Raw genomic sequence first — 12,329 nt, forward strand, 5'->3', positions numbered from 1 at the left:
CAAGTGCCGCATGAAAACATCTTACAACACGGGACTGTTTTTAACATGGATAATGTTGTGAACCAAGTAGTCTGTCTTCTGTCTGCTTAGGAAATTAAATGTTTCTAAAATTACTTTGAAATTGTGGAAATCTGGTGCAAAATTAAATGTGACGTTACTTATGCCTCCAATTAAAATTTAGGATTAAACTGAACTGCAGCACTCTGTGGAAATAAATAGCCTAGCGACTAAGACATTTAACTGTTATGTATTTTGTAACTACCTCAATATCTTTTCCACTATGCTTTTACACTTGAAGAAAGTGCCTGGTTGATTTGGCAGAGCACTGAAGTGTCTTTGTGTATTTCCTTAAACTCCCAGTGACCCGCAGCGAGGGGGCTATTCTTCTTCCTCTCGCCATCTTGGGGTAATTGTTTGAATCAGGGCAGATTGCATTTAGTCAGACAGCTGAGTGGTGAGCTGGCAGGGTAATAAATGGCCTGATAACCAGCACCACGCGGATCCCCCACAACACAGAAATAAGAACGGAAAAAAAAATCATTACCTGGCCCGGACGGGCCTATCCTGCCACGTCACCTGCGATAAAGGGGGACATATTTCGGAAACGCAGAATGGGGCGGGCTAGGAGAAAAATGAAGGAAGGGAAAAAAGAGTGATGGAGTAAGTAAGAGACTTGTGGAAACATTCCGGGTGACATTTTTATTTGTCTTCTAGATTGATCCATTTATTTGGTCTTTGTGGAGGACAGCGCAGAAATGAAGCAGAGAGAGGTGAGTTAACCATTATAATAGGATTTTGGCAGATAAATTAGGAGATTTTACAACTAAACTGAGGAGGTCCCTATTAGAAATTAGGATTATTATTACTATTATTTAAATTTATTTAGTCTGAGCCCTTTTTAGACTCATATAAAGCAAAAAGATTAGTGTACAGTATAATTAGTATAGTTGATATGGATGGTCAGACTTTGATCACCGTGCTTTGATTTTATTTGGCATTTTACGCTGTTTAGAAAAACAAAACAAGAAGCGTACATTTCGTGTTTTATTGTGACTGTCACAATTTTCAATTTTCTTGTTGAAAATTCTTATATTTTTTTGATAAAATACACTGTATTTTTTGATGAGCCCTGAAAACAATTGTTTTAACCACATAGAATAGTTATTATTGAAAAGAAAACCAACTAACTCATGTTGTCATTCATTTATTTACTGTATATATATATATATATATATATATATATATATATATATATATATATATATATTAACCAAATCTAAAATAAGACCAACTTGTAACATTACTAAATATACCGCAACACACATCCCACACATTTTATAATCATTAGTATTACTTCTCTAGTATACTCTTTATTTAAATACGTATCATTTTCAATATGAATTTATTTGCCAATTAATTTTTTGGATCATTTATTTGCCAAGTTCATAATTGTAAATGTATTACTTGTAGCCTTGTAGTTTGTATCTTTTTTTCAGTGTGGCCTTTGTATTATTTATTGGAAAAAATTGGGGGCTGCGCTGCACAGATTACAAATAGGTCAAAAAGTAAGAAAAAAGAAAATAGCAGTCTACGTTCACCTCTGAGGATATCCATTACTATCTAAGATTTCATTCTTTGATTCCTACCATTGGATTTTTTCATCTTGTACACTATCGCAATCTTCTTTATATCTCTCTCACACACAATAGAGGCACACAGACACACCCTTGTTTTTTCATCACTTCAGAGGACATGCCACTTATTTATATTCCTTTCTAAGAGCTTAACTCTTCTATACACCCTACAGCTTTAAGGCTTCATCATAAAAATTAAATAACTTGCGTTAGAAATGAGTTTTTGGCTCTAAAAGTGGGACACGCTGCAACAATGCAAACAATCCGAACTGATTTACGTACCCACAAAATCAGTTAAAATGCTCACACAAACACACACCCAGAACATATGCATCCCTTAGGCAATTTTGTGCCAGCCACCGTGTTCCATCAGCAAGACCAATCATATCTATTCCAATACACCAGTATGGAAGTATGGAAGTGTCCCCATGTTTTGTCAATACAGCTAAATCAGCTTTATTAACCCCCAGAGGACAAAAAGCTTCTAAACACACTTTTGTTATGAAGTGATGGCATGAACCCCCAATGAACCTGTTACTTGATCCTATTTATTTTTTTTATGTTTATCGAACACGCTTTTGAAATAAAGCGGTAAGCTGTTTCAGTTTCATCGTTTTTATGTTGTCTCTGATGCGCACAAAACTCGTAGGTCGTAAGAGTTGGATCACTTGAGCCTCCTGAGGCATTACATGCCTCCTCTGTTTTATTTATCTATCTACAAGGGGAAAATGAGGCACACTCATGGAAATGATCAACTGCAGTGCATCTTCTATAATATAAAACATGGTAGAGCAACAACAGCTTAGGTCTTGTGTTCTCAAATTTGTATGGCCCATGAATATTTGACGTGGTCTTGTTTGTGGAATTTTAAGGCAATGGTATTGTAGATTGATGGAGTGAGGGTAACACCCTGTCAAACTCTAAGACTTCCTTGAAACGTTTTATCCAGAGAGGCCTTTTTACTCAGAAACATTTTGTTTGACTTGTTTAGAAAATGTTCGTTTATCTCACCCTTGGAGGGAAACTCCAGCTTCTCACGGCTTCAAACTGTGTCTTTGTTCAAACAGTATAGCCCTTTTTGAGACTTCTTTTTTGCTCAAATGACTCTAGCTATTCAACATTCTGGGCGACTGACCAATGAAAAAATACTGTGAATATGCAGCAATGCTGACAGTATTTTGTTGTTTGACTTGAGCAACAGGTGATGTGGATAGTCAACAGGAAAAGGAAGTGAGACAAGCACACATTTGAGGAAAGTGCAGCAATTTTATCACTTTTCTCGAATGAGACTTAAATAGATGTGATTGATTGTGTTTGGCACGCTACAGTTGCATGAACGAGGTGTACTATGAAGTTGAGTGGGGGTTTCTAATTGAGGGTTACAACCAGCGAGGTAGGTCTCGAGGGCTTTTGCTCTTGTTTGTTGTGTGAAAATGTTGACGTATGTTCTACTTGGCCGTGACCTTTTACAGATGTCGGGATGGGGGAGCTTCACGACACATGGGAATATCTCTGTTGCAAGTAAATCATCTTTAGGTTCGAGCCACCAAAAATGGCATGCTAACCTATGCAAAGGTCACTCTCTGTTTCATTTTGAAGATACAAGTAAAGATGTTTGTTTCCCAAAATGCCTTTCACATAGAAATTATAAAACCAAAGATCACAAATTATTACAGCACCAGGTACACAAGACTACATTAAGTAGTCATGGATAGTAGGTCACCATCAGTTTTTCAAAGTTGAAAATTTGCATGCTGAATTCATCTCATTAGGGTTGCGGGGGGTGCTGGAGTCAATATCAGCTGTCTCCGGCCCAGAAGCGGGAACACCCTGAATCGGTGCCCAGCTGATCGCAGGGCCCAAGGAGACGGACAACCATGCACACTCACACCCTTGCCTGGGGATGGTTTGGAGTGTCCAATCAGCCTACCATGCATGTGTTTGGAATGTGGGAGGAAACCGGAGTACCAGGGGAGAACATGCAAACTCCACACAGGTGGACCGGCCTCGGCTTGAACCCAGGACCCCAGAGCTGTGAGGCCGATGGGCTAACCACTCGCTCGACCGGGCCGCTGCTGAATTCATGTTCTACATTATATTGCTGGTCAGGGATTTTTTGGGGTTCTAATAATAATAATCGGACATAGGCCCTGTCGTCATTATCAACAACACAATGACGACAGGGCCTATGTCCGATTATTATTATTAGAACCCCAAAAATCTGATGCTTGAGCCACCTCATCTCGCTCTTTTCGATTCGGAGAAGCAGTGGGTCTTCTATGAGGCGGATGACCGCACTTCTCACCCTATCCTATTTCTAAGGAAGAGATGTATCCCAATCTTCTTCTTGTGGTAACTCCCCGCAGCACGTGACCATAAGTGGGGATAGGGACGTAGATCAACCGCTAAATAGAGAGAGTCTCCGGGCTCTGTTTACTCATTGGAAGGCGTGTCGGTAGGGTTGAGGAGCTCCTCAAACTATTCGATCCACCGACTCACAATGTTCCGAGTCGAGTTCAGCAGTGCCCCATCACATATATACACATTATCAGTGACACACTGCTTTCCTCTCCTTGTTATCATTCTGCATGGCCTCGCCAAACTCCTCCCATGTCCAGGGTTTTGCCTCAGAAACCATCATAGCCGCCTGTCCCTTGGCCAGCCGGTACCCGTCAGCTGCCTCCATGGTCCCATGGGCCTAAGAGGCCTCACAGGTCTCCTTCTCTAGCTTACCGTCCCCTCTCAGAATGAGTTTCAACTCCTATGTCTGGCAGAGCTTCGCCCATGTCCAGGGAGAGGCGAGGTACATTGAGTCCGAGTGGACCATGTTGCACGCCTCAATTGCTGAGGTGGTCGGCGCTTGGCATAGCGGCAATCCCAGAACCTGCTGAACTAATGACTACGATTTTGTCATATTTCAAAATAGCTTTCAATTTTTTTTGCGTGACTTCCATAGTTTGGTGCTACGCCCCTGCCAATATTGTTTGGGACTGTATATGTCCATGCGCTTTCAGTTGAGTTGAAAAATGATTCCTGCAAACAAAAAACACCTACTGTATCAGTGATATGAAAGAGATACTTTTAACAGAAAGAAAATCGATGTATATCCTACAAGTCTTTGATAGATAGCGCTATCCTGAAGGTTCTTAGTGAATTATTCAACTAAAAAGAATCATTGTTTACCTCAACAAGAGCCGATTGCATCTCCCCTTTCTTTAGTTTCCCTGTGTATCTGTGATTTCAATAGCTTTGATAAATAGATGAGAAGAATGACAAGGAAAAATAAAACACTTTCAAGCAACTGTGATCATAATTGGAGTCATACGGCACATTCTATAACTTGTGCACATAAAATGTGTTAATTACATTTTTATGGCGACCTAAACAAAAGAGTGGTTCTTCATCTCAGTGGTGTGGGAATGAGTTTATTTTCTTCAAACGTTAACACAACAGTAGGCAGGACACATTTTGATGTGAGCCAGGGAGAAAATAAAGTGATGTTTTCACCCTGGAGAAATATTCCTTTTGAGTATTTGACATGGCAAATAAACTTGATAAAAACCGACACTTCACTTATGTAATAATCCGTTGAAGGTAGTGAAGCGAACTTCACATTTTAAATCATAATTCACTTTGTATTAACTCGGATTGTTTCAAATCACTCTTTACAAAGTCATTTGTGAATCATCTAACATTTTGTTTACATTTCTTCTTGTTTTATGCAAGTGTTCTATTTCAAAATAGAGCTAATTATAACATTACCATATGATCATCCATATGGTTCATTCTAATTGCTTCTCATCTGTCATTCCACACTGGTAACAAGCTGTTTTTAGGCCTTTTTGGTCTCCACAGTCCACTGTGCATGCTCAAACCTCAATGAATGGAACAGACACAATTAAACAAATAAAAATATTACCTGGACTTATTCCATCGTCACACTCCCGTTCTCGCTCTTATCGTGTTTGCCAACTTGTTCCCTGCCTCCTTTCAATTGTGTTTTATGACTTATTTGCCTAAGATTCTGCAGTCAGTTTGCCAACACAAGACAATATTTTTATCATATTAAATGGATGCCAGGAACCTGTAGAGATTATTTGTTGCTTCGTAACTAACTTTAAGAGTGTGTGGCGCGATGTAATGGTTTTGGATTAGATAAATGACATTTTATTACGATGTTACTTGGATACAGATGCCTATAGTAAGCCATTCACTTAAAGGGTAGTTTGTATTGTTTTGGCATCATTCCAGAATTGGAAGACATTTTGCGCACAAACTTCAAATAGTAAAAACAGTCCACATGATAAATACCATGCAATTTCTGAGTAAATATTCTCATACGAATACAACAAATCTAATAATAATAATAAACTAAGAAAAAAGGATACCAATACCAAGAAAGTGGAAAAAAATTGATCCTACCCGCTCTGATGACCAAAAACACTGTTGAAATTATATTTAAATATCATTTGGGGGGTATTATTTCTTACATTGTGGTCTTCAGTAAATTTTTCAATATTTGATTTTAGAACCATATTTCAAATATTAATTAGTACTTGTAGAATGTGTGTCAAACAACATGCAATTTACCCTTTTACCATCACTTTTAAAAAAAATCCCCCAACAAAATGGGTCAAGCAAATATACTGCATGTCCTTGCTTCTATTTTTCATAGTTTTATAAAATAGTTAGGTACGACACTATTTTGCATATGGGCAGAATATAGCAGATATTTTTTTCTTTACTTAATTACATAAGTAGATTTTGAGGGTTAATTCCTTGTGGAATAATCCATGTACATCTTATATAAACAAATTGCATACATACTTGTTTGCTTTTATTATTTGCTTTATGTATAAATAACTGTATCTTAACTCAAGCACACACTGATCGACATCAGGCCAAAAGCTTCCCATTCGGCACACTCACGGATATTATTCATCGCCCCGGGCTCTCCTCTTGACATCAAATCACACAAGAATGAGACTCCAGTGCTTTACTCATTAACCCAACTGTACTGTGCATTTTTGTACTTTTCATAATATTTTGGAGAAAAACCAGAAACAGAGAGCAGTTTCATTATACAATTTCCACCACACAGCGTGATAGACCAAGGGAAAGCAGTTAGCATCTGGGAGACCAGGGAGACCTTTCAGTTTGTACTTTTGGTCAGCAGTAACAGCTAAATACACAGCTGGCTTGTTCTCCTGAGAAAAAGCTAACATTAGTCCGGATTTGCAATCCTGCAACACTGTCATGGTGATTATGATACATATTTTAATATGGGCGCGTCAGCCTCACAGTTCTGAGATCGAGGGTTTAATCCCAGGTGGGTTTCGGGCCTCGGATTTGGATGTTCTCTCTGGGGTGGGATTTCTACAGGTACTCTGGTTTCCTCCCACATCCAAAAATGCATGCTGGGTAGGCTGGTTGAACACTCTAAATTTCTCCCAGGTTTGACCGTGAGCGTGAATGGTTGTACGTTGCCTTGTGATTGGCCCATAGTCGGGTGGGATAGGCTCCACCACCCCCTGCGACTCTTGTGAGGATATGCAATACGAAAAATGAATGAAATAATTTTAAATATCAAACAATCATTTATTTTTTAAAAATTACCATTGATCTTTAAACTTAGTTCAGCCTTTGATAGTTTCATACCTATTAGGAGACAAATATGCATCAGAAAACCGGACTGTGCATGCTTATTTCTGAAGAATGTTGTAGTCCTCCAAATCTGGAATAACACATGCCACATAGTCAGTTTACTAGAAGTACATTTTCCGATCAATATTTGTTATGACGCCCTCACAAAAGCTGTGTGAGCTGTAAAATGAGCAATTTAATATTAGATGCTGGTCATAAAACTTTGAATGTATATGTACAGTATGTGAAGCTTGAGGCCACACTTAAGTGACGAGCAATTTCCAGGGTTATGTGAATACATGCATGAAGTACTACAAACAAGTGTGTTTGTAATTGCATAAGCATGATCCCGCTCAAGTCTCTTTGCTTACAGTCTAACTTTGTCTCCTCGTGTCGCCCTTCGCCGCTCACTGTGAGCGCACCTCGGTCGCTTCCCATCTGTCGCTCTCTCGAAGATGGATGGCTGTGTGTCCGTCACCACTAGTATCACACAATGAGAATGCATCGTCTGCTGTCGCCCATAATAAATGCTTCTATCTGCGCGACTCTTCCCACTCATAATAGATGGCCCGCATCTCCACAGCTTCTGTTTATGAGATTATCGCAGCCCTCCGTCATCCCCTAACCCCCCTCGACAGGAGATGGAGAAATTACTTTATCGCTGGGGGGCCTGAAAGTTATCATTTGTTGGGAAATTTGAGGAGTAGAAGCTTTGTGAATTGACTGCCACTTGTGTGGTTATGTGAGCGTACAGGGAGAGGTTAAATTGTGGGCTGATTGCTCCGTTATGCTCTTTGAATGGCTGATGTGTTATTGAGAGAGGCCACCTGAAGGAAGGAGAACAAGATAAGCATCAAACACTTCTACTTTGTCCTGGTTTCGCATCGCAATTCATCATCTTTTATCTGCTTCTGATTTATGTGAGCATGTACAAGTCAAGTCATTACATGGACCTTTGTTTCACATTGTGGGATTTTACTCCAGACCATTTGGTTCTTGCCAGATCTTCATTATCCTTGCCAAAGTCAAGCTAGTGGTATATATTTTTATTTTTTTCAATCCCCTCTCTGTCCGCCGCTATCCTCTTTGCATTAGTGAACGAACTGTTGTCATAATCACAGTGGTCTCAAATTAGTCTTCAAACAACATGTGTTTGGGGAGTAAGTTGCAAGGACAGGGAGAAGCTATAAACTCCATGCAAAGAAGTGCTGTCTTCAAATAAGCCAAATGACATTATGTAATGTGAACCATAACATTAGGAAAATTATCGTATCACCAAATTATATTGTATAGAAACGTGGGAGGAAAGGATAATTGTGCTTGCTTATGTTATAGGACAATTGGCCCAGTGTCAATAACACTCTTTACAATTCATAAATCCAAATCAGATATACCTGCTAATGCGATGATGATTTGGGACAAAATAATAATAATAACACAGTTGTGTTCTATGAATAACGAATACCATTAGAGGTGCCTGCAAAATTAAACTTTAAACTTGAATTGGCCTACAATAGGGAAAATGTTTTGGGTTTTTTTAGGGAAAAATAAACACAAAAATGTGTAATATCACTATAGCAGCCTTCCTCTCGGTCACCTCAAACTTGCCGGTCATGACAATCAAACCCGAGACAACAAGTGAAGGTGTTGAAAGCTGCTCTTGTTTAATATCAGAAGAGGTTGTCATGTGATAAATGAAGGTCTGACCCAATGCAGTGAACCATATGCAATCACTGCTCACCAGTGGACAGCCTTGCCAGTCATTGGGGTGTGCGTGCGCCGATGACATTTATTAGTGCAGCTCACCGAGGGTGTCTGTTGACATTTGACCCCAGGCATGACCACCTGACCTTAGCCTGACCCCACTGTCTGGCTCCGGCAGCGGAGCAGAGGGTCTCCTTGGCTCGGACCAATGACTGATGGCCCTCCTCTGCTCGCTTGGCTGAAAGCCTCGACTTGATCGCTCCAAACAGGATGAGGCGACACGAGAGGTAGCTCATGAATGTGAAGGTAAACATTAGTTTCAGCACATTTACAGGTTTTTGCGAGCTACAAATACTTCACGTTCATTACCAAGCATACGGTATTCGATATGATAGTATGAATCCTTTGTCAGATACATAATGATACAACACACGGTTCTGGTTTAAGAGCAGAAGGCCAGAAACTGACCGACCATGCGTTTAATATTGTGCAGATTTTGTAAAAAAAAAAAAAAAAATGATGACCAATATCTCATACTTGTCCAGCGTTCTGCCCAATGGCTCTAATTGGCCCACAACCTGAACACGGCTTAAATTGGCTGTTGGCCTCGGCTGTATGAGCAGAAGGGACACTTGGCTCTAGGCCATGCCGCCTGCTCTGCTGCACTTGTCTATTAATGTCAACCACTGTGGAGGTTTGCAGCACATTCACACAGAGCATCCATCGTTGGGACATATTACTTGTGCGATATTTATGATATAATGTCAATTAGATAAGTAGCATGATAAAATTGTTCTGTTCAATTTCAATGAATTCAATTAAAGAAACTTTAAGAGATAAAACCACCCCATGGAATCAAAACAAAAATAAGATAAGCAGAGAAAGAAGTTGTCTCCTTGTCAAAGAGTAGAGAAATAGTAGATGCTGTAAAAACAACAAAATATAGCAACCTTGGCCCCTGTGCAAATATGATGTTTTGGTTTTGTAGGAGCTAATCCTACATCTTATGTCATTTCACTACATATCATGACAGTTCGTCTTTTTATTTTGTCCTTGGTCTGTCTGATGATACTCTCTTTTCAACTTGGCGGGGTGGAGTGAACCTGTCAACACGCCTCATGAATCCTACAAAGTGTAACCATGTTCTTTTTCTGTTTCAAAGTCTTTCCCAGCCTCAGGTCAGACAGACTAAACTAACATAGTGGGCACGGAAGGTCTTCTTTTTTTATGACGTCCCACAATCAAGAATTCTGAGACAAAATGAAATGATGGTTATTCCTCATTTAAATTAAAAAAAAATTGTTTTGGTTATTATGTAGCAAAATGTCTTATTAGTGTTCTTTGCATGAGGCACCAAGGAAAAAAATGGGCAAATCTATTTAACATGGCAAAACGGCATTTAGAAATTAAGCTTCAAATTAAATCCTTTATTTAACCAACTATGCATTATTGAGATTAAAAGCCAATTTTCAAGAGAGACCTGGCGAAAAAAGGTAGCAGTAGTAACCTAGAACAAAAAGAGACCTGAAAAACAGATTAGTTGGAAGGGCTACCATGGATGTTTTGGGGATGTGAGAGGAAACTGAAGTACCCAGAGAAAACCCACGCAGGCACAGGTAGAATATGCAAATTCCACACACAAAGGTTGGAGACCACCAAGTATTGAACTCTCAATCTCAGAACAATGAGGCAGACGTGCTAACCAAACCTCCACGTAGCCACCGTAACGTATTGACAGTTAATAAGACTGCTATTCCCTATTCAACCCAACATCTCGATTACCAAATTTGTGATCTCACTTAAAGTCGTAACATGTACTTTAAGTACATTTAAATATTACACTCTCCACTGCTGTAAATGCAAGCAAGTCCATCCACAAAAAAAACTGATAAATGTAAATGTGGATGCATGTCAATTAAAAGCATCGTCCATACAAAAATGTTTATTTGCTGTACTCGTTACCAACATTTTGTACAGCCATGTTTGAGTGAGAAAAAAGTGTGCAATGTGCAGATGTCTCTTATGATTATTCTCATAATGATTTTCCTGGCCATGGGAATGTATACAATGAAAAATCTAATTTCATTCCACATTGTTCAACTGGTGGCATGTTCTTCTGAAAACTGCACAGCTGCTGTGCCTTTCTTTCTTAGCACCAGCGTAATGAAACGTCTGTGCAAAGAGTCCTAGGGAAGCCCTGCATCTTGCCCTCTTCATGTTTTATCCTGTGAATGACGCGCTTTCAGAGAGACATCACTCTTCCAGGCATCCATGCATTCTCAAGTGTTCCCCTGATCAAGGTCATTGTGCTCCGGTTCTGAAGGATGCCTCCCTCTCACGAGCCGAGCACTCTCCCGCCTTGAGAAGGCAGTTTATTGAAGGCATGTTGACATCCCTCCCTATCAGACCAAACCTTTAGTATCTGTTTAGCCCTCATATTAAGTGTTAATGCTTTTAATGCGCTGCTAGACTGCCACTAGCATCCTGTTTTATCCAGAGTTAGTGCTGACAGGGGGATTTCCACTGCCAGATTCACTCAAAAGAACATCTTGTATGATGTCTGCTGAACCGTGGCAACTTGAATGACTTTATTACAGATTTTTGAAGACGATGAACCATCGTAACGGGCCAACATTCTGAGAGTTCTGCACACATCTGCAATTTCTTTAGGCTCAAAATATAGGTATGCAAAAATCAATGGTACTATTCACATAGCCAATCTTAAAAACAGGGCAATTTTGACCTGGAAAAACAATACGTATACTGCAATGTTCTAGTATTTTCAGCCTGAGTTAGGTCACAGATAAAATTCATTAATCATTCATCTCCCAAACCACTTATGGTCACTGGGCGTGCTGGACCCAACCCCACCTAACTACGGGCACCCAACAGGGGGCACCCTGAATCAGTGGCCAGCCAATCAGAACAAGGAGACGGAAAACCATTCACTCTCACACTCCTACCCAAGGGCAATTTAAAGTGTCCAACCAGCCTACCCTACATGTTTTTAGGATGTGGGAAGAATCCCCCCCCACCCCTACATAAAAAGCCATGCAAGCCAGGGGAGAACATGTAAACTCCACACTGACAAGGGATCGAACGCTCAACCCAAAACTGTGAGGCCAACGTGCTAACCATTAAAATGTGTGTAGTTTTCTAACATAATACAAAGGATATAGGCCCCATCTCACCTAGTATTTTGGCCCATCTGGATTACATTTTAATCACGTATACAGTAATACCTTGACATACAAGTGCCCTGACATACGAGGAATTTGAGGCAAGAGTAAAATTTCGAGCAAATATTTGACTTGAGATACGAGACAATTTTTTTAGATATGAGCATAT

The 12,329-nt window shown here is 39.8% G+C and overlaps 1 long non-coding RNA gene across 1 annotated transcript in view; it reads left to right on the plus strand.

The window, feature by feature from the left end:
• LOC144072791 (uncharacterized) overlaps nucleotides 1–771 on the plus strand; it is a 92,733-nt gene extending 91,962 nt beyond the window's left edge. Inside the window, exon 4 of the long non-coding RNA XR_013299943.1 lies at nucleotides 715–771. This is a non-coding gene — a long non-coding RNA (uncharacterized LOC144072791). The remainder of the gene's footprint in view (nucleotides 1–714) is intronic.
• Nucleotides 772–12,329: the final 11,558 nt, after the last annotated feature.

This window comes from Stigmatopora argus, chromosome 4, assembly GCF_051989625.1.
Source record: "Stigmatopora argus isolate UIUO_Sarg chromosome 4, RoL_Sarg_1.0, whole genome shotgun sequence".
Taxonomy (NCBI): Eukaryota; Metazoa; Chordata; class Actinopteri; order Syngnathiformes; family Syngnathidae; genus Stigmatopora; species Stigmatopora argus.